At 35.8% G+C, this 23,477-nt stretch overlaps 1 long non-coding RNA gene across 1 annotated transcript in view; it reads left to right on the forward strand.

Moving 5' to 3' along the window:
* LOC108447402 overlaps window positions 1-23,477 on the forward strand; it is a 62,971-nt gene that overhangs the window by 32,311 nt on the left and 7,183 nt on the right. Inside the window, exons 5-7 of the long non-coding RNA XR_001862947.1 lie at window positions 8,886-8,986; window positions 20,064-20,257; window positions 20,826-20,856. This is a non-coding gene — a long non-coding RNA (uncharacterized LOC108447402). The remainder of the gene's footprint in view (window positions 1-8,885; window positions 8,987-20,063; window positions 20,258-20,825; window positions 20,857-23,477) is intronic.

Here is a 23,477-nt window from a genome sequence, read left to right on the forward strand (position 1 = left end):
GTGGTATAATTTTTTTCCCTTCTTTTAGGTCTGTTAATAAACTTCTTTATATTCTTTCAAGTTTGGTGCCTGCTTTGCATTTCTCCTAATTCTTATCTCACAGAAGATAAACAGTAATGAGTATTTTGGACCAAACCACTACACTAAATTGGTGTTTCTGCCCGGTTACAAACCCAACCCACGACACTGAGGAAAGTAAAAAAAGAACACACTGCTCTTCAATCTTTTGTCAGTATCCTGCAGTGTTGGTGTCAAGAACACCAACAGTATCTATCCCGTATTACGTATTTAATGTCAGAAATCTAACATTTAACATAATCTGAGTGCAACATATTCAGCTGGACTCCTCAGCTTGGAATTCCTATTAAAATCACTTTTCAGCTCAGCCATAGCATTCTGTAGTGTGAGAGGCAAGGATAAGCTTTTTAAATAAATATTTAAGTGCAGTTATATTATTCTTCTAATTTACTTTCTCTTTGTGGGGTGTTATGAACTTTACTGTTAGAAATCCACTTGATGCAGGCAAGAATGCACTGAAACAAGAAGAAGATATGCATCAGGACTCCAAATTACATATTAATAATGACAGTTCCTCTTTTCCTTACAGTGCAGACTGTAAGGAAAAGAAAGCAAAAATAAAAACAAAAGCAAAGAAAGACCCTATCGAGAATCTTGCTTTAAGAATTTTCTTCAGCATCTGAATCTTGCTGTGCTGGTGTATCCTTTTCTTGGGAGGAACAAGGACATAAGAGATTTCTGAAATGACCACTTGCATAAGCCAGGCACTCACTTCTCCTGTCAAGTCAGGGCTGCTCATAACGGTTTTCTTTCTCAGACTTTTTCTGTTGAACTTAGTTCTATAAAAGCAATTTCTTAGGAAAATAACGCATAATCAATTTTTTGCCTTGTAAGTTTCTTTCTTTCAGTACAGCTCATATACTTCATGCTCTCTTACTAGTTTCAGAAACTAATGTGTAATGTTGCTTCTTTGATGTGTATTTTCAGCCAGGTTAGAGATGATATGTTCCGTTGTGCTTTGTCCATAAAATAAATACGAACTGTGCTGAGCTTTACAAATTTTATCAGCCTCATGGAACTTAAAGCAAAAAGTCAAATACAAGCATATCTGGGTTTAGTAGTAAATGTTTGTCAGTTATCTGAAATTCATCATTTCATCCTCCAATTGTTCTTCTTTATTTAAAGCTCTGGTAGTTTGAAATCACACATAATATGTCGATATATATTAACCAGAGATCAAGATGACCCATGTCATCCAGTAACAGGATCTCTTCTAAATAGCCTTTGCTTTGTACTAATCTGATATAATTAAGTTTACTTTCTGCTATAATCCATACATGCTCTATTGTTTCAAAATTAGGAAGACAATCTCTCAGATAATACAACAGCCTTAAATCATAAGCTGGAAAAGCTGCTTTAATGGTATCTACAGGAAAAGGGGTTGTGTAGGACACCTACACTACCCCTACCCCATTTGTGTGCAAAGAATAGGTCTTGGAACACCATCTGAAGACAGATGACATTTGTTAGTCTCAGTCTGGAACAGAGTGGAACCAACAATATTTATCACTTTCCAAAATGAAATTCTGTGATGTGGCTACTCAGGGAAAAATGTGTTCCATATAAGTGACAAATTCACCACTTCCAAATCCTTAAAAATGACAAGATTTCAATGGAAAAAAGCCTTAAGGCTTGTTTGATCTGCAGTTCTTTAGAATTTACAGTCAAGATAAGGTACAAATATATCTGTGGATTTCCAATCTAAGAGAAGTACAGTAACTTCTCAGGATGACTATTTTTTCTTGATTTGCATATAGCCTGAGTTGGAAATAATAGACAATTAAAAACTATCCAATAAAACTTCTAACGATAGAAATGTTGCTGTATACCAGAATACACTTCATTTATGTATAAAGTGTTCATACTTCAACTGGAAAAAATGGAAATAATGCTGGAGAATATTTTAATTTGTTGCAATATTGCATTACATTCTTAAAAGAAAGTGGATTTGGTTTCAGAGCAAAAATATTCAAAATCACATATTTCTTTGTGACCTCGTGAGAAAAAATATAGCTTTTGCAGATACTTTCTGCAGCTCAAAATAATTAAAACTCAACTTCAAAAAATTCAGATAAATATTCAGAGGAATCTTACACCTGTACTTGCCATTTCATAGTCTTCTGCTTTATAGCCCATTGCTTTATAGCCCACAGTGCTATCCTGTTTCATTCACAGAGAGTCCAAGCCTCTAGTTCTGCAAAGATTAATGGATGTGTACACTCATTGTACTCTCCGAGGCGTTTCATTGATGCCAATGGAGCTGGTTGCAGCACAGAAAGTTAAGACAGGCATTAGTCTTTTCAGGATCAGCCTCTAAGCCTATTATATCAGAGAACAAAATTAGGTTAGATTTCGCTCTTAGTCAGGTTAGTGAAGCCCTGTTGCCTAAACCATTGTGCTACAGCTGAAAAAAATTGTGGAATTCAACACAAAGGATAAAATACTTTAAAGGGAAGAACACACAGAGGCTCACAATGTTATTATGTAGCTTAGGCAATTAAATCATCTAATTTTTGGAGAAAGTCATTACTCTTTCGAATGATCATGTGCCAGAACTAAATTTTAATGGCTTATACTGTTGTCTTGAAAATGGTCTGACTTGTTTCAGCCAAGAACATTCAGTTTATTTTCTTAGTTCTAAGATTATCTGATACTGAAAAAATGACCTTTAAGTGGTCCCCACTGCACTCATACACTTTGTTCTAGGAACCAAGGGAATCTTGAGTATTGTCAGCTGAAACAGTTTTTTATATAATTTATTTTTAGCAACAGCTAAAGTTCATGCTGCTCTGACTGAGACTATCGAGATTATAGGAAGATCAAAAGCTGAGGCAGAGAAGAACTCAGGAGCAAATCAAAATTTGAAGTCTAACTTCATACATAAATTAAGCTGCCATTCAAGCTGCATTTATTTATACTGTGGTTTGTGGAAGTGATTATTACGAAAAGAATTTGCAAAATACTTCATAGTGCATCTTATCTCTGTGAAGTCTGAAGATGAGAGAGGGGGTAAGTTAATCTTTAAAAATTTTTTTAAAATGAAAGTGTCAGGTAGAGTTTGGAGAAGGAAAGTTTTCCCCCAAATGTATTGTTCAAAGTAAAACTAGGAATACACTTGCTTGAGTAAGTTTCTCTGTAAACTCTGACTTGATGTCTTCTCTAAAAACTCTCAGTGTTGCCCGGTGGTAAGGATGGTCCAAGCTGCTGTGGGCCTGGCTGGATCCCTGACCTTGCAGCTGCCTTGAGTATGTGCTCACTCTTGTCCAAGGTCAAGTTTTCCCAAAGAAAATGGCGAAAATGTGGGGGTTTGTTTTTTGAATGTTTCATAAAAACTGGTGCAATATTTAATACAGGCCTTGTATACTTTAAGACTCACCCAATGTCTTTGCAACACTCCTCAGAACAGAATTTTTCTTATTTCATGAAAACTGATTTAGTTCAGCCAATTCTTCCATTGCATTTTAGAGATATATCTCTTGTTAAGACAAACCTGGGAGAATTTTTAATTTATTTCAAAGGGAATGTAGATAACTGAATCTAAAAGAAATATCTACATAGTCTATCACTAGGTAGACCATCTATTGGTAGACATTATTTGTGCTGTTTTCCAAACTGGGACTTGGCAAATTAAGAAGTGCACGACTGGAGTACACATGGGAAAAAAACGGTTCCCATCATTTATTTGTCACCATGGGGGAAATCTAAAGGAGATAAAGGATGCAGCTTTTCAGGCCTTTCTCATCCCTCACAAACCCAACCTTCCTCAGTCTCCAGTTCCTTCTGTAGAGCTACTGAATAAAACCTTGTGTCAGTATGGTCTATTTTGGTTTTATTTCATAAAACAGATTTGATTCTTCTGTGCTTAAGCAAAGATTTGCCCTCTCATGTGGACACCCACAGACAGATCAGACACCACACTGTTTGACCCATGCCATGGGCTGTCCCTGTTTTGTTCAATACTTGGATTTACAGTGAAATTCACAACAAGATTTTAACTTCCACCACACAACTCTGAAGCAGCTATTAGCGATGAAGAGGTATCTTGGGGCTGATCAACCCCTGCCTAAGAGGTAGCTCCTAGGCAGGAAAGATCTGATTAATTCTAACAGGCTGTTTTAAATATAATAAATTTGTTTTACGTTAACTGAATTTAACCTTTCAGCTCAATAGAACTCAATCCTAACTTTCTCTTTGCGTGTTCCATGAAGTATTATATTTTTATCTATTACCAGTGGAAAAACTATTAAATAATACTTACAATGTCTTTACACTTATGAGTTGAAAAGAACGGATTTCTGCATTTGTCTTTTATTTTATCTCACCCTAACTGCCTAGCTTTAAGATTTCTGTAAATTAGATTTTTTTCTGTCTTACAGATGGAAGAATAAGATGAAGAGCCATGGTTAATAGACAATTTTTCTTTATTGCTGTGTATATCCACTGCCTTTTAACCAACTAAGTTTTCATATAACAAAAAAGTAAAATGTTACAGACAACACTTGTAAAAAAATAAACACTAAATATTTAAGTCTTTAATACCTTGCTGTTAGTAGAGATTTCACTGAACTTTACTGCTATAGTGGGGATTCTGTAACACGATGTATCAAACAAGGAGGCTGTGGAAAAGAAATATCTATGGACCGATTCTTGGTAGATGTTTCAGAGATGTTTATTTCTCCAGCCGCATGGCCGGGGCGCTGCTGAGGAACTGCTCAATCACGGGACCCGAGGGTCCTTGCCCGTGCAGGGGAACACAACCAATGGGGAACGGGGCTGACCCGGGGCCAGGGAAACCCCCCAGGGCCCCTCTCCCAGGGCTACATGGCGGGGGAAAGGGACCCTGACACTTTACTATTGAAGCTTATGTTTCTGTTGGTATGTTGCCCATATTTACCCATTATCAGATATTTAAAAGAATAACTTATTATGCTCTAAAGAGCATTAAATTCAAGTAAAGAGGCTAATAATATTGTTAAGGTGATAGAAGGTGTCAAAATTTATTGAATGAAAAACTACAACGAATATTAGAGGTGTATTAGACAGATGCAAACACGTTTTTATAGTAATTTAAAGTATTTAAGACACAAAATATTTCTGTTCCTTTATCCAAACTCTAAAGTGAATGTGTTGTTACTCATGTAATAGGGTAACAAATACCAGCACACATATCAGATATTTGTATTGTCAAAGTTGGAATATTTTCAGTGCATAATTTATGAAGTATGTGTACTGGGTTAAAATTGCTCATGTTTTTTCTCTATAAGAAAAGCACTTCTCCTCAATGCTAGGCAAACTTTTATACATCTGTAACTATTTTGAGCTGTAATCAATCAGTAAAACTGCAGATTTTATTCAGTAACAACTAAAAGTAACCCCTCTCTTTGCATTTGAGATTTCCCACTTTCTTCTCCCCTTTCTCTCAGAGTGTCTGTTGAAAATTATTAGTCTGTAGTTGGGATATGTGGACCTACTCTATGCACATTCTATGAAAATGTCTTTCTCAACTTTACCTTCTGATTAAAAAAAAAATTCTTTAAAATGCAAGAAACATGGATGTCAGATGCACAGGTGGCAGATTGCTGTTTGATAGGAGGTAAATGGCTGGGGGGAAATTCTATTTCTTCTGAAAACATTCAACATATAGCAGTAGCAGAGGTACACAACTGCTGCATGTTATGGAAGCTGCTCTTTTCAAAGGGTAGTCAGAAAAGAATAACTTGAAGGCAGAAGAGCTGACAGTAACAGTAATGGTGTGTGGCTGGAGCACTCACCAAATCCAAATGGACTGAAACCCACACCCCACTCCACACTTGAGTGCATCAGTAGCAAAGGCAATATTTAAATGCTGATGCAGCACTTAAATTAGTCTACCTTATTTAAGGTCACTTAGGCCTGGTTATTCAGCCTCAGACTTGATTGATTTTAGTAGATTTTTATATTTGACTGGTTAAGCAACCATAAAATATAGATATATGTCAGACATACATAAAATGGATCAAAGATTTGGCCTACCAAGACTGATTTTTACCTGTAAAATGATAGAGATCCCAGAGTTAAAAAGCAATATTTTCATATTTATTCTTACTTGCTGTTGAAAGAATTGGCTGCTTTCAAACCTAGAACAATAATGAAAAATAGCTCTTTATAGGACAATTCCCTGTTGCTGATTTTAATCTTTAAATACATCGTATACATGAGCAAATAGATAATAAGGGCATTTGATATTGAGACATAGTGTGGAGAGTGATTGTTTCCTAATACTGATAATTCTTAATCCCATAGTACTGTAGAAGTGTGTGAAAGTTTGTAGATGGCACACTGTGGGAATTTTGATAGCAAAGTTAGTTTTATTTGCTTGATTTTGCATCTGTAAAATTAGTTATTATCTTATACAAAAAATAAGGTTTTAAATCTATTATAATGTTTACTATTTCAGAGTTTATTAAGAGACACTGCTGGAAGTAATGGCATTTCAGTTTATTGTTAGCCATATTTTTAAATATGAGCATTACAACAGTTTGCTGAACAATGATTTGCCCTGACAATACCAGAGATAGCGAAAAATCCTAACAATTTTCAGTCAGCATTCCACCTAATGTCTGCTAAGTGCTTGTTGGATTTTCTATTTCAGTCTCATAACAGTTATTAGTCAGTTTTTGATGCCTATTTTGTCAACTTTTCTAATTTTGTATACACTTACAGAAACACCCAAAGTGATTTGTCAGTTAATACATATCACACTTTTATTGTTTTACTAAGCTTAAATTACCTGCAAAAGTGAAATGTACAATTAGATTAAAAGTTATTCAATTTATTTTCCCCATTATATAATTAGTATTTTCTTCTGAAATAAGAAATTTTACTTAATGGCTAAGTGAAATTATGTTTGCCTATCCTGTAATCACAGTTCATGTATGTGAAGAGCATAACTACACTACATTATTTTAACATACTCAAAGAGCAACAAAAGTACTTTGCTTTCAAAGTAGTTCCATGCTTACTGAGTCAAAGGAAAAATCTGCTATGTTCACTAAGCTTGAGGCTTATTTTTTATATGACTGAAAATAATTGATCTATTACATAGAGTGAACCTTGCTCTTATTTCTCACCATGATTGGGGTTCTTTGTTTTTCTGTTTTTTCCTTCATATAACGCAATTTCCAGCACTGACACAAGATCATCACTATTGATTGCTTAAAGAATAATACTTCCTGTTAGGTTGTTAAAAATATCAAAAGTTGTCTTTTATTTTTGCTTTTGCATATATACAAGCATTCGTAGAACAATAACTAGCTATCATTCTTAAGAAGAAAGCAAGAAAAAAGGAAAAAACCCTGCAGCTTATATGATTTAGTCCCTAAACCATCACTTCTGGTTTTCAAGTCAGCGTAGCTTTCATTGAAAGAGAAAACCTCCTTACAGCCAGCATTTATTTATTTTACTATTAATTGCCATTCATTTGAAGCCCCATGGGTTAAAACACTATGAAAATTGATTTGGGACTTGGAAATACAGTAGGTTTAGTCCTATTCTAGTAAAAATGACATATTGTTTCACTATGTGATGGCAGAACAGAAACATAATTTTTTAGAAATTATGTCACTGTTTGTAGCTGTCATTGTAGCTTTAGTTATGCCACTTTTCTCCTCTTTAAAAACATCTGCATCTGATGTCTCCAATGTCAATGTGCTTAGAAACACAGTGTAAATATTAACAAATGACGGTTTGAAAAACTGCAATAAAAGATATTTTATTCATTAAAAAAAATTTCTCAAGCATCCTAGGAATTATTTTTTTAGATTTTCTGTAGGATGTTCATTAAATGTCTTCTAACTTTAAATTATGTCAATTTCTAATGCAATTTCTAGATAAGTAGTTTTGTTTCTATAACAGCTCTGTCCCCCTGTTTTGTCCTTATTAAGCTTTACAAGGTCTTCAAGAGCATCATTTAACATGAGCACAATATTGCAGAAGTAAACATGTACCAAGACAGATGTTTTGCATATGACTTTTAATTAAGAAAATATTTGAGTGATTTTATGACCTCCTCAATGTCAAAAAAGAAAATTTTGCCTGAGGGTTAATTAACATCCTGCAGCCTTTATGACATTGCAGCTATTCGTTGCTGGATTCTTTCTAACAGTAGGAGCTATTTCATGTTTAGGTTTAAATTCACATTTTTTTAATTAAATTAAAAAATCTTATGTATTGTTCTGTACTGAGGTAATGTATACATATCATGGAAGGCACAAAAATACACTGAAGTTAAGGTTACATAATGACCTTCACTCTATATTTTAGTAACTCATGATAGCCAGAGAATTCTTTTATTTTTTCTGAAATAAATTTGTGGACATGGTGTATGTATGTTCTTTTGCATTTAAAGTTAAGAAATTTTTCTCAGTTACACACTCATGCATTATTCCTCACACAACATTTTCTAAAGATAATTTTGTAAAAGAGTGTGCTTTTATGCATATAACAGAAAAAAATATATATAATTTAAATGAAATTATTTATATATACATAAAACCCAGCAGTATGTGTAAAAGAGAATAATATATACATTCAGAGACAGCATTAATATTAGTAAATTTTTTTACTATATATATTTGTTATAAATCGTTTAAAAGCTGCTTTATGATAATTCAAACAGATGCACATTGTTCATTCAACACTGAATAGTATGCATGTGGAAACAGACGAAAAAAGGTATATTAGTTACTCGAAAGTTTTATAATCTAGTGTAACTTCAACTTTTGGTTATTTATTTTCCATTTAAATCTCCTTTTTTCCCAATTCTTTAGACAGTGGTTGCATCAAGATGGTTTGCACCTGTTCATGTAAAGGGGGAACCACAGATCCCTGAATTGGGATTCAGATCCAGTCAAAGGGGTTCACACAAAAGGTAAGTGACTACCTGTCTTCTCATGTATGCATCTCAGGTAGATGTCTGTCTATGCAAGCGTGTTTTAATTCTTCTCCTAGTCAGGGGAGAGCTGAACAGCTCAGAGCACACAGTGAGCCAGTCAATCCCAAACTAAATGAACAGCTACGATTGCCTCCTTTGCATGGAGACAGCTACACTGGGATGTCCTGGTCTCGAACTAAGTCTTTTTTCAGCTACCTAAGAATAGGGTCTGTCTTTAGAAGCCCTACATTAGGCTGTGGAGCCTCCACCTGCTGCTTCAGAGGGTGGGGATCCTCCCCCAGACCTGTGTTGTGCCCTCTAGCTCTGTGTAGGCACTCTACGAGTGTTTCAAATGGTGCTCGATCCTGAGCAGGAGTAAGGAGGCCCTGCTCTTTTTCAAAACTGCCAAATGACCTGCTTGGTGGTTTGAGCAAGTCCTTTAATTCTGAAATCTGCAATAAGACATTTATAAAATCAAGATCCAGTAAGAAAAAGCATTAGATAAATGTCCTTAATTCTTTTATGTAAGCCTCACAGTATTGCTGCGTGGTAAGATGCTTTTAACAATCTAGCCTTGCTTAGGAGACTGGGTTAGATGTCCATACAACAACAGAATATTGTTATGTGAAAAATACCAAATATATATTATTTTATATTTTAGAATTATTAGCTGTATTATATCTATATACATATTAAGAAATAGATTACTCAAAAGTTTTTGAGTCCCAAGATAGGGAACAACCTCAGTAAACCAGCTTGAAAAAGAGATGATTTTAATTGACAAAAGTTGGGAGTGTTGTCTTGCATAGGTATCCAGGCAGTGAGGGGTAAATTGAAATGACTTGAGAGGCTTCAGGTTTTCTTTAAAAATTAGCATTTCTGTAACTGTTCATAAAAAAGCTTAGTCAAAAAAACCACGGTATGTGAACACTCTCACAACAGAAAGCATTTGCATTTTATCTGACTCTTGAATCAGAATATTTGCTGCCTGTGGGGCTGGAGATGGGTCAGCATTTCATGCCATCATTTGGCCTCAGTATTGAGGCTGATATCAGACTGAACATTCCCTAGCAATGTTTATTGTGGTATTGATGCTCTCTAATGAAAAAGGGCTATAAGGTCAATTTATTTTATGTGGACCAGAACACAGCTACTAAAGATAACTACTTTTGATCATGTACTCCAGATTTTATAGCTACCTACTAGCAGTCAATGATTCTGTATTCACGGCTCATAAAAAATAACATCATCCTTAACATAGCTGGAGAGGTCAGGTGAACCATACTTAAGAATGTTTCTCACACATATCTTCAAGAATGCTAATCACTCAACTCTGATTAAAATCAGAGAAGCTGCCCACTTTGGAAAAATTATATATCCTGAGAAGCTTTAAATATGCATGCAAAATACTTGCACAAAGATGAACCATTGATAACTGGAGGTGACACAAAAACACTGTCCACACAGTTTTGACTTCTTGCCATGCCTGTCATACAAATTTTACTTTAATTTTTTTATAAATCTTTCAGGTTGTATGACTCAACACTGAAAAATTAGAAAAGGTCACAGCAAAAGATCCAAATTATGCTTCTATTTAAGCATTTATTATCTCATAATGCACTATTTTCTTAAAAGTAAATTTTGCCTTCATACACTTTGTATTTTATTTCAGTGAGGTGATGAGAAGACCACAATTCTGGTGTGGGACACTGTTCTATAAATGCTCATCATCCTCAACTTTTTAAATGTTTCTTTCCATGACTGCTTTTCAACTGAATGACATATTTCAGGATGGCTCTTCGTCTGAGCCCTGAGAGCACAAATAGGACTGAATGTCCCTGACCAGCCCCACTGGGTTTCTCAAGGGCCCAGAAGGCCCGTTTCAGCTCAGCTGAGGACCTCTAACCCCTGTCTGAGCTATGTTGAAAGAGTCTCCAGCTCTGCCTCCAACTCTGTCTCCATCTCCTGGATGGATCTGGAGTGTACAATGTGGTCATGTCTCCAGCTGTGTCTACTGCTTCTCTTCACCAGGTTCCCTGGCCCTGGTTCATGGCTTACAGTTGAAGGACTCTGTTCCCAGCACCTGGCTCTGCCTGCCATGGTCAGATCTTGTGGGATGGTGCCCCACTGCAAAGGTTGCAATCTATGCTGGGGTCACCCTCAGTTCCCCTTCCTTTAATAAGCAGACAAGAAAACGTTTTCTGGTTTCAACTTTTTCCTTGTAAAATATTACTTTTGAAATCACTAAGGGACCTAGGCCTATGTATATCATGAAGGGTTTAGCAAAGCATTTTCTGAATACTTAAACAGTCATTTTTGACTCACATTTCAGTGGCAGTTCTTTTATTTCCAGGAGGCTGGAAATCACTACTGCTTCATATGTACTAATAATCAAATGAGGGTAGAGGAACAGAAAATATACGCAGTTTTCAAAATAAGAGGGAGAAAGCCAGTAATTTTCTAAATGTACAGTGTCTTCTAGTGTGAACTTCTGTAGCACTTCAGCAGCCTTTTTTACAAAGACCATCTAAAGGAAGAGTCTAGGCTTTTAAATTCCTGGCATTCACTCTACTGTAAAGAATACACACATTAAATCATAAGCCTGCCTAATGTTTTTTTTTCTACCTGAGATGAACTAGAAAGCAGCAGACTTGCTGACATCAGTTTTCATGTTGCTCTACCATTCTGACAAGCAGATGTGAAAATTCAAGTGTATCATGATTTACAAAGCCAGCCTCTGACTTGGCCTTAGCAATGCAAAGGGGAAGCCTGCCTCACAGATGCATCCTTTTCCTGCATATCCAATGTCTCTGCACTCAGCTGTTTAAATGCAGTGCAAAAAGAAGAATCATCCACTACACCCTGCAGTACAAGGTTCCCTTCCATCACCTGTAGACTAAACTCAAGAGCCAGCAAAACATAACTTGAAAGTGGAATTAAAGGCTTGTATCTCCTCTTCTTAGAGATAAATGTTACCCGAGTATGGGTTTTATTTCCTTTCAAAAGTCAAGCTGAAATTCAGCTGCTGCAACTGTATTCATCTCTTTGCTGTCTCAGCAAGTTTGTCCTATGTAAATAGTGTGATCTTAATAAATAAATACTGAAGCACAGCTGGTGTTGGCAAGATATCACTGTTAGGTTGCTGCAGCATGCTATCACTACTGAGTGTTGCTAATTATTCTCAGAACTGGGAAATATAGGGGAAAGGAATGCAGAGGAGAGTCAACGGAGCCTGGAAAAAAACCAAAAGGATGTTTGCCTCAGTCCACAGCAAGGACATCTGAGCACCATGAAGGCAAGTGTTTCACCAAACTTGGTTCTGAATTATTCATTTATCAAAACAAGGTTTGATAGCCACAGTGGTATAAAGCTGTAGCTACAAATTTGCTGCTTAAAATTCATACCATTTTTTTGAGAGGGAAGCAATGGAAATTGGGGTACTTAAATAATCTAAAAAACAATCCAAAATCAAAACCAAAGAAACACGAGCCTAAAAGAGTCCTGACTAAATTAGTGAGCTGGAAGATATTTTTCTTTTCTCCTCTGCTTTGCTGGCAGTATGTAATAACCTATCTTTGAACACAGAAGTCCAAACTTTGGGTTAGATGCCACAAAGAAGCAGATAGCTTTCAAAATTTAGTCACATAAGAGAGAATAAGTATGTGAGTTGACATTTTTCTAGCTAAAATGAATTCTTGTATCTTAATATTTATAAAAAGAAGGCAGATGAAGAGAGTGACCAATACACTTTGTATAGATTTTATTTTGTTTACAGACTGCTGCCTGTCAATACTGATGCTTTTTTGCAGGTGTGCTAGTGCTTAACTGAGCTGAGCACCAAGTAGCTGAGGCAGAGTACAGCCCAAGTTTCCTCATCTACTTTTAAATAAAAATTTGTTCCAAAATTAGTGTGTAAAATTACTCAAGTATTAAAACTATTGAGTGTATTTAGCAGACATGATCTTAACTGTGTGACTGGCAGTTTTAGAAAGAGTGAATTAAAATTGGATGTCTGATGGCAGCCTCCGAACACAACTTGCATATCAAAGTAACTACAGCTTCAGATACTGTAGAAGGAAAATCTCCACACATTTTCTGGCTATACCATTTTCTTATCATTTCAAAAGCATTTGAAACAAAATATAAAGAGATGCTGAACTTGAAGTTTCAATTACTTGAATTAACTTTCCTAGCTGTTCATAGTTTACTAACTTACAGGTGGTCAGAACACAAATTCCAGAGACAATAGAGGAAAACATGGGGCAATACTGAGAATATTAAATAGAAAAATGAAAAGATTCTGAAAAAGTAATGTGGAGGTTAAAGTCTAGGTGTTCAATTATGTGAGGATTAGAAGGAACAAATTTTAGCTGAGTAGTCAGGAAGTGTTAGGACCATTGCATTTATATGCAGGTTAGTAGGATGGGAATAGAAGAAGGTAATGCTATAAAGATAGAAGTACCTCTTAACTTCAATTGCAGCAGGAGGGAAATGCAGAAGGGGGAACACTGAAGGAAGCATTCAAAATACGAGAGCATATATGTTACACAACTGTACTTCCCTTATTTAACTTTGAGATTATTAAGTTACTTTTAATAGAGAACATCTTAATTTGAACTCTTGAGAGAAACTAATAAACCAAGACTAGGGAACTTTGTTTATGTATATATGAAAACCTATAGGGAGCTTCGTCCATTATAAAAGAAAATTAATTAAATTGTTTAGGCTTTTTTTCCCCCCCTTTTTCAAGAACTTATTTTAATGTTTATGACATGCAGAATACTATTGTAAAACATGATATGGAAGTGTGACTTCAGGTGCTGCATAATTCCCTTGCTTGCAGGGATGGAGCTCCTGGTTTGAATACTCTTGTGACTGTTATAAATAAAAAGTTTTGACTAACTGCCTCTCCTTCACTGAGACATGGAAGATCCCCTCAGGCTCTTAATGTGTTTGGAACAGTTAATGAGTGAATCCCACTCAAAAATCAATCCCAAATCAGTGTTATTTCCTGTTTTACCATTAATGTTTTGGGTTGTCTGGGTGGGTTTTCTTTCTTTTTTTAAATGGTGTCTGAAGTGAAGTGATAGGACTGCAGTTTCAGTTCTCATTTGGTAATTGAACATTTTTATTTACTGGTAGGCTGTCACTTTGAATGAGAACACAAACCAGCTAGGGAGTTACCTAGCCAACATAATGTGCATAGCAAGAAACAATAAAAACGCTTCAAAATAGGCCCAATGAGGAGAGGCTTCATTATGGTGCCAGAAGAGCTTGGTCAGTGGGGACAGTTTTCATGAGACAACGAGAAAACTCAGGCATTTGAATGTTTTTTTCAGCTTTAGATGTGGATGAGAGCTTAAAAAACTTTAACTTACAGCATGTTTAGTAGGGTTTTCTGAAAGCATGTGTGTAAACAGCATTCCAAAGTTTGGTATGTTAGGAATAGGATTTCAAGGGATATTTTAAATGTTACATGTTTTCTCTAAATACACATTTGTGTATACTATGTTGTCTATGTGGTTCAGATTTGTCATGCTTTGCTCTTTGCAGCTACCACAAACCACGACCATAGTTGATTCTAAGGCAGGGCCTCAGCTGTGCCTTGGTAAAGCAAGTTTCTCAGGAAGGCCATGAAGCCATAGCTTTCTAAACCTGCTTGCTTATTCCTCACAATATATCAAGAGAGATAAGTCAGTAAACAGATTACAGGGAAAGTTGAAAAGGAAAAACTGATCTTTAACACACAAGAAGCTAGAGTCATTTAATGATTGCAACAGAAAACAAGAGAAATACTTTGAAATATGAGTCTGGTTCAACGAGTGTGACAGAGAGAAGTCATTTAACTTTCCATTGTATGTTACCTTTTTCCAGTACTGAACTTGGAAATAACACTTAAGTAACAGATTTTGGGCTGACATTTGTCTGAAATAACTTTCTTGGCAGGTGGTTGTAGCCAGAAGAAAACAAAAAAAAAAAAAAAAAAAAAAAAAAATTGAAGAAAAATGTAGAGCTTAGCATCATCTTGAAAGCAACTGAGAGCAGGACAGAGACAGTTTGCCACACAAAATTTTGATGAGCTTCTGTCTTCAGCATGGTTGGCCAGTATTGTCTCTGCATCTCAAGAAGAACAAAGTGGCGAAGGCAAAGGATAATTAAAATTATGGAGGAGATGGAACAGTTGGCTTATGAGAAGAGAATAAAATATCAGCGATTATCAGTGATGCTCCTCTTAGGAGTGACATATGAACAAAGTTCACAAAAACATTAAGATGGCAGACTTACACCTTGGTACATGAGCCTGTAGTAACAAAACTAGATGGAGGTTGAAGAAAATGGTGAGTTTAATTTAAAACAGATAAAGGAGCATATTTCTTCTTGGTGGTAGAAAGCTTATGGAATCCTTTGCCATAAAAGATTGTGATTGCAGGTGATATAGACACTTACAAAAAGGAAGTATATAAATTTTTGGACAGCAGGTCCATGAAAATACACTTAAAATAAGATGCAAGGCTGTACCCTCTAGCATGCTTATTGCAAGAAGTATGGAGGATGGGGGAGTAGGTACAGAATATATGGCAGGGAGTGGCCGGGTTTATGTTCTTCCTTTAAACAGTTTCTCTTTTGGATTAAACAGTCTTTTTTTGGATTCAACCTAGACAACAGTCCAAAAAAATCTTCAAGCCCTTTCCAAGAAGACATGAGAAAAAGTTATGGAGAAATGAGCAGGGAGGAATCATGTGACTATATGTGCCAAGGAATGGAAAAAGGGAGGGAGTGTGAGATTCAAAGAATCAAAAAATGTAAAAACAGAGGGAAATGTGAGTGCAGGCACTAAACAAGCAATTTCACTGTTTCCCAATGGCATCTGAGGAGCCAGCAGATATTGCCTAACAGAGTAGAGTAGTGAGGCTGGATATGTGGAACACTGCCTCCTCCACCTCTTTTCAGGAAGCTGTTTTGTGAGAGGGCTGTACTGTATTCAGGGCAGTAGGATTCAGCTTTCCAGAGGAAAAGCTAATTACACTGTACCATAAAAAGCTACAGCCCTTGGCACCAGCTGCATGAGTACAGTCTGGATGCAGTAGTGGTGGTGTTCACAGCGTGGCAATGGTGCAGGGATGCTTTGCAGTGGGACGAGCAGGAATATACCCAGGCACCACAGATGAGTGTTGTCCATTGTGGCGATTACCACCATGGTTATCCCTCAAATGATGCTGACTGGGGTGTTCTGATGTAATATGTGTGTTATGCCTGTCTCTCTCAGCCTCACTTTAAAGCGATCTAGAATCTACAAACAAGCATTTTTGTTAGCTCAAAGGCTCTTTTGTGCAATAAAGGGAACAAGTCAAATCTTTTTAAAGACTTTCATTGATTTTTTTTTTTTTTTAAGCAAGGAGTTGCAGGTGAGGACATAGCAATTATCATACTTTACAGAAATTCCAATCTGAACATGAGAGAAGGGTTTTGTTTTTACGATTCAGTACTAATTGAAGTTCTGAAGCTACTACACTGCACCCAGCCTAAGCAGAATACTCCCAAAGCAATCAGTATTTGCACTTTTTGAATAACATACCAGTTTCTTTAACATATATGTTTACAGATTTTGATGACACCTATCCAGTGTCACAGTTGATTCTTCACTCTTGTCTTAGATTTTTATGAGATCATGACAAAATTATGACAAAGGACCTTCTACTATGATTTCCTTTTTTGGACAGCAGTGAGGAGTTATTTGTGCAAGTCTTGGCTTCTCACCTTTCTTTTCCTCTTCATTCTCCAGAAACTGGAGTATTGGCTTTAGGAAAACAGCACATCCTATACAGATGTGAGGTAGGTTAGGCTTTGAGATACTTCTGGATGCAGAGAAAAATGAGGCTATTTTGTGAGGCTATTTTATATTTTAAGAAATGGTTTGTGGCATAAATATGTGGTTTAAAATTATACTATGTACATATAATATTGTCCCAGCTTGATATTATAACTTGAAAAAAAAAATATATATATATATGCGTCTGAATTACAAAGATTTCCTGGTTTTGAGGGACTATTTTGACGACCTAGATAATTACATGGGAGCCTGAAATGAGTTCTGATTTCCATATAATTATCCATCTACTCCTTCAATGCTTTTCCTTCATACACAATAGCTATGGGCCTCAGCTGCTTCAGACTATCTGCCACTGAGTTTAATTAAAATCCTCACTAACACAATGTGCATAAAGAAATTCAAAACTGTGGATCATCCTGGCTTGTGCAAATTCCCCCAGGAACCTAAGCTTTCATCCCCAAAGCTCCTTTAAAATATGTGGATGTTCAAGGCAGAGGATAATAAAATTAGTGGTTGGGAAGTGAAGAATTCAATGGTTACAGATAGGGAAGAATCTGGTACGTTTTCACTGTATTGCATAACTGTTCCTCTCTTCAGAATTTGTGTTGCCCTCTTTTAAGCTAGTAACTGTGTCAGTAACTTGACTAAAATCTGATGCTCTTGAGAGGTAATATCAAATCTTCCGTTTTCCCAAAACTTCTGAGAAAGCTGATGGATGAAATGATGGATATGATATATAGCAGTCCTTAGACTCCTTTCACTGTAGACTGTTTTAGATACAGAAGTTGGTGCAGTCTGGGTTTCACTTCATCAAGCCTTGTTGAAGGTAATACTTTCCTTGGTATAGTTAAGAGCCATTGACATGGGCGACTGCAGGCACAGGCAGCAATGTATTCCTCAATGTCTTCACTCTCTCATCAAGAAACCTCAAGTTACTGGAGGGGACAATTTCCTCCTGCTGGGCATTGCAAAATTCTGTATGTGTACAGCTGCCAATATTACGGACAGGGATGCTAGTGATAAAGACAGATGTGAATAGGGCCTACAATTTAGTCAGTGGCAAACCAACAAAAAACACCTGGATTTTCTGAGCAGAGAGAGAGAGAGCAAGCGAGAAAACACCTTTAGAAATCACTAAATGAATTAGATTTAAAGAGAAATCATTGAAATAAAATCACTTAGAGTAGTTGAACAGATTAATGGTAATGAATAGCATGGAACACAATTTCTTAAACTACCCTGTAGCTTACAAAACCTTTACTTAAAATGTAAGGTGATTTAACTTAATCTGACATTACACTTTCAGGGAGGAATAAATATAGAATTGGGTTAAAGTGTATGAGAACATAGCTAGTCTATGTAGTTTTACAACAATTTAATTAATTTAGAGCAAGATATATGAGCATACATGATGGGCAGTGGTCTAAATGCAGATGTGGTTCACAACATAACTCTACATGGTAAGGGAATAAACTTGCCTAATATCTATGGAAAACAGTTTCATTCAAGTCTCAGCAGCAGCAATAAATACAATAGAAGTTTGCTTTTCTTTATAAATGATTACAGGCAGAAAGAAAGATAGGTATGGTAATAAATGAATTGAAGCTGTAATGGATACTGACAGTTTGGAATAAAAGCTAGAGGTGGCTGTGTGCAGTAACTAAGCTATGATTTCACATTCTGCAGATTTTATGCCAGTGCTTGTGTGACTTCTGAGATCTGTAAAATTTATCCTTACCACACCATTTTTTTCCCCCTTCACTGAATTTAATCTTGCTATTCTCCTTATGCTGATTGACTGACATTAGCTATTCAGACAAAAATGAAGCTAATGGGTGAAAGAAGAGAGAACTAGAAATTCTTCAGGAAGGATTTGGAACAGTTTCCAGCACTGATTATTGTAGTTAGAGATGTACACATGCCCAGAGGCATTTGAGTGGAGACTGTCACACTGAGTATAATGTTGAGAGAAGAGAAGAGAAAAAACTCTGGTTCCTTTAGTTTTTTCTACTCTTCTTAAAAAAAGCTGAAAACAAGCAGTGAAATATTTATGTTTTATCATTTACATGCATACATACACAAATGTATATATAAATTATCTGTAATACTATAGAATATATAATAATGTGGTACTTACTGATTAATAAAAAGCAATGAAATTGAATTTTAGGTTGCATGAAAACTCCTTTGATACAAAACATAATTAAAATTTAAGTGACTTTCAAAATACCACTTAATAAAGTGTCTGACAAAAAAATTGTAAATGTTCAGTTATGTCGATTGTTCTTGAAGTGGTTTAATAAAGTTGACAACAATTCATTAACATTTTTGAAAACTTGTTCTTCTGAAGTTTGTTGGAGATTTGCTATGATTCTCTGTGGAGGACAGAATAGAGGAAGACTGGGAAGGAAGGAAGAGATTCCATATGAAAAATCTTCCTGATTTGTGGTATTGACTGCTAATTAGAATGTTAATTCATAAACATGGAAGAAAATAAAGTTGTATTTTGCTTTGTTCTGTGGTAGTGGTAAACATGCATTTTTTAATGTCTGTCAAATACATCCATTGGTTTGTATGATTGTAAATTGCCCATCAAAAGTTCATTACTTCCTTAAGCACATCAGTAATTTCTAAACAGAGAATTTTTAAAGAGGAAACAAAAAATTTCATATCTTTGTTTTTGTTTTGGTTATTTGTGTGGCAGTTGAACTGTATTACTTAATTTTCATGCATTCCATAAGGTAAATTTATGTGATTTCTTTGTTATGATTTGATGGACCTTCCCAAATAGATTGCTGGAACTTAGAAAAACTATCTGAAAATTCAGTACTGGAATATTTCAAGTCATAAGGTGAAAATGTTTTTCTTGGTAAAACTGCTAATTAAATCCAAGAAACTGAGTAGTCACAAAAATTATGGCTGAAAATAATTCATCCCATAGTTTTGAGAACAACTTACAGGCAACATTTATACATTCATTATGTCTCTAGTTCAGAGTTAACATTTTATTTAATTAAAGTTCATTACAAGATAAATATTGTTTTCCACACAGCTTTTACATAACACAAAATATTGTCTCCTACAAAGAAAAGTGGCTTTTGTTATGAATTATGTCTTTGGCTTTCTGTAGGCATCAAATAATTACCTACAAAATAGTCCTCTCCATTTGTACATGTCAGAAACCTGTGCATGCAAAATCAATCAAGATTCCTATCACACTGCCCGGAATCATGTCTTTATTAGATTACTTTGGAGCTGGATGAGTCACACTGCAAGACAATGACTGCAAGGTGGGAGAGCTGCATGCCATGACATTGGCTGGATGGCCTGTTCAGAGCTGCTCTCATTTCTCCTTTCTCCAGCAGTTGGTATTGGCTACTTCAGGTGCTGCTGTCTTCTAGACAGAGCAGCAAACATACTGAATGGATTTCAATACGGTAAAGTGATCTCTTTTTCTTGTCTTTTCACATACTGTGTGACCTCATAAAAAAATAAGTGCTCATGGGCGTAGGTTTCTTGATTTCTCTTTGGTGTGACTTATAAAAGCATCTTAGGGCTTTGTATTTCACAACTTGATAAGCTTAGATTTTAATGCTTGAAAACAGTGAGCTGTACAAAAGGTTTTATAAAATCTAGTTGTGAGACAACTCATAAACTGAGCCAGACTACAAAAAAATACAAGGCTGCAAGGAATGGCAGCCATTGATTTAGGTGGAGAGCAAATTTCAACTACATTATATGAAATTAATGCAAATTTTTAGACATGCCAGAATAAGTGGAATTAATCCTTCCCCTAGAAAATATTTACCCTATTTGATATTTTTTATGTGGTACTTTTTAAGAAGAGAAAAAGGGCAAAACAAGGATATTCACAAGAACAGAAGTTAAATGTTCTGACTTTCTACCATCAGAGGGTTTACAATTGAAAAGTCCAATATTTAGAACATGCTATCCTTTTAAGTTATAAACTAACTAACTAATGTATTTTAATTGTGTTTTTTAAAGATTACTGGCTGTGTTCCCAGATTTCACTATGGTAAGTGAGCTACTGATCTTTCACAGTCATCAAATACATGTCATAAAATATTTCTGTCAGTGCTGTAGACTTTGCATGTTCTTATTGTATGAATATGAGGATGTCTGGTGTACTTAACTTAAAGCCTTGTTTGCATAACATGAATTTACATGCCTTCCATTTATGTCTATTTTGTCTCACTCTTCATAACTGCTTTATTTTGTAAGTTTTCTTCAGGAAGGCATTTTTAGGGCTTGAGATGCTCCCTTTAGTTAAACCAGAGCTTGCTTTAGATAAATAGGATTTACTTTTCCTTTCAAACTTAATTACTTTTCAGAATCATGATCAATTTCCCGCCTTGCTTGCTTGAGGGGAGTGACACTGTAGGAGACCCTTATGCATTTGCTTTGTAATAAGCCTTTATTCATACACTTCAGGCTATACAATCAGCTCCCCCGCTCCAGAGTGTTTGCCCGTGTGTGGCTGCAGCCGCAGGCCTGCAGATTGGAATGCTGATGATGGGCACCAAAAGTGCTGAGGAATGGATCTGTGTGGAGGAAAGCAATAATCTGGCTGTGACTGTCCATGGGTCTTATTATATAAAATGAAACTACCTTTGATGGGCCTCTATTTTGCTTTTTTTTTAGTAGAGATTTCCTACATAATACCCTACCTAAAAAATTTCATTTTAAGATTCTCTTTTTTATTTGTTATAAAAGTATTGTGTAACAGGAGTAATTTTTTTCTCTAGTAAAAAGACATACTAATTCGAGATCCTGATAGTTCAAATAGGGTGTTTTCTTGTTGAAACAAGCAGTTTTATGTTTCAACTTCTCATTTATCATTTTTGTCTGTTTTAAAATAACATCAATTTTAAAGCATTAATTTGGTTCCTAGGGAATAAAAGTTTATGGAAAGCTACAAATATTATCTATAGTTTCGCTATGACAGTAATATTTCACATGAGTAAAAATCCAGTAATAATAACATTAATGGAAATCCCCTTGTTTTCCCGGACCTGTGTGAAGACTTATTTGGGGCAGGGTGAGGGAGCACTAAAAATGCTGCAATCCTACTGGAAAACAATTTAGTTTGCGTGCTACTGCTTCTTAAAAGTCAGCTTCTTGCCAATTTTACTGGGTATCTAGAGTGATTTTCATGGTTGGACTTCTTTAAATGGACCATAACATAACCATTTAGCAGAAGGAATAGTCTTTGCCTTTTCACCCAAATGTCATTTAATAGAAATGGATAAAACAAGGAGGCCCATGTTCAAAGGTCTCTCCTTGAACATAGAAATACTTCTGGTCCTTAATAAAACGATATGTTGTAGGCTTCTTCATTTAAATGTTAGAATCATGTAATGGTTTGGGTTGAAAGGAACTTTAAATATCATCTATTTCCAACCCCTCCTACCATGGGCAGGGACACCTCCCCTAGACCAGGTTGCTGAGAGCCCAATCCAGCCTGACCTTGAACATTTCAGGGATGTGGCATTTACAGCTTCTTTGGGCAACCTGTTCCAGTGCCTCACTACCCTCACAGTGAAAAAGTCAAAGCAAAAGGAAAAATTTGTAAGAAGATAGAGTAAATGATCCTTCAGTGTTTCTTTCCACCCTGTGTGAAAACTCTCTTCCGTAATTTTGGCTGCTTGTCCTTGCAGTGGGAGAGTAGGATAGTAATTTGTCTTTGCTTTATTACAATCTCAAAAAAAGAAAAGTAATTTTGACTAAATTCTAGTATTGTGCAAACCAAATACTTAAAACACAAACATTGGGTTAAATTAAATTTCCATTGAGATTTCCATCTCAAGGACTGTAGTGTCTTAATTACAGATTGCCAAAAGGCCTGTTTTTGAACATTTCCTGTTATCTGTCTTGAATGTATGCTTGAATAAAAGTCTTCAGAAAAGGTCTTCAGACAATATAGAGATGGAAAGAGAGTATTTATTAGCTACAAGCTGTTTTGTTTCCCATTGAGCCATTTACACTTACCAAAAGTTTTAAAGCTGAATTTTTTACCTAACAATGGGTTTTCTATCACTTCCCTTCAACTAAGTGCACTGTGATAGGAAGCTTTCCCTGTGGACTTGATCTAAATTTAAATTAATGTGTGCCTCAAACCACGAGGTGTTCTGTCTCTAAAGATCTGACAATTCAGTCCAGGAATAGGGTGGCACATCTGTGAAACTGGATGAGCTCATTTGTTCTCCAGAGAGGGTGAGGGCTTCATAACAACTTTACTGATTGTCCCTTGAAAATCATGCCAACTTCAAAAGAGTAAGCATTTCTCCAGGAGGATTATACAGAAACAGAAATTAATGATAAAATTGACTGGGTGGCACAACTTGTCCATTTCCAGTGCCTGCTCATTGTTGCATAAAGATTAGAGAGGTCCATTAAGAGTATCTTTTAGTTAGTCAAATACAGTAACTCCTCCATATTTTCCAGGTTTACTAAAATTTAGGATGGGCCTTACAGTTTTTAACCTATTAGTCTCTATTTTCATCATGGTTATGTATGCGAAATCTGGTCTCTACTGAGAAGACTCTTGTTCTACAGCAAAGGATCCTGGTCCTTGCGTACAAAACAGGTGGATTTTAGTCCAACAGACACATATAAACAATTACTCATTTATAAATT

Source organism: Corvus brachyrhynchos, unplaced genomic scaffold (assembly GCF_000691975.1).
Source record: "Corvus brachyrhynchos isolate BGI_N302 unplaced genomic scaffold, ASM69197v1 scaffold6, whole genome shotgun sequence".
NCBI classification, from domain to species: Eukaryota; Metazoa; Chordata; class Aves; order Passeriformes; family Corvidae; genus Corvus; species Corvus brachyrhynchos.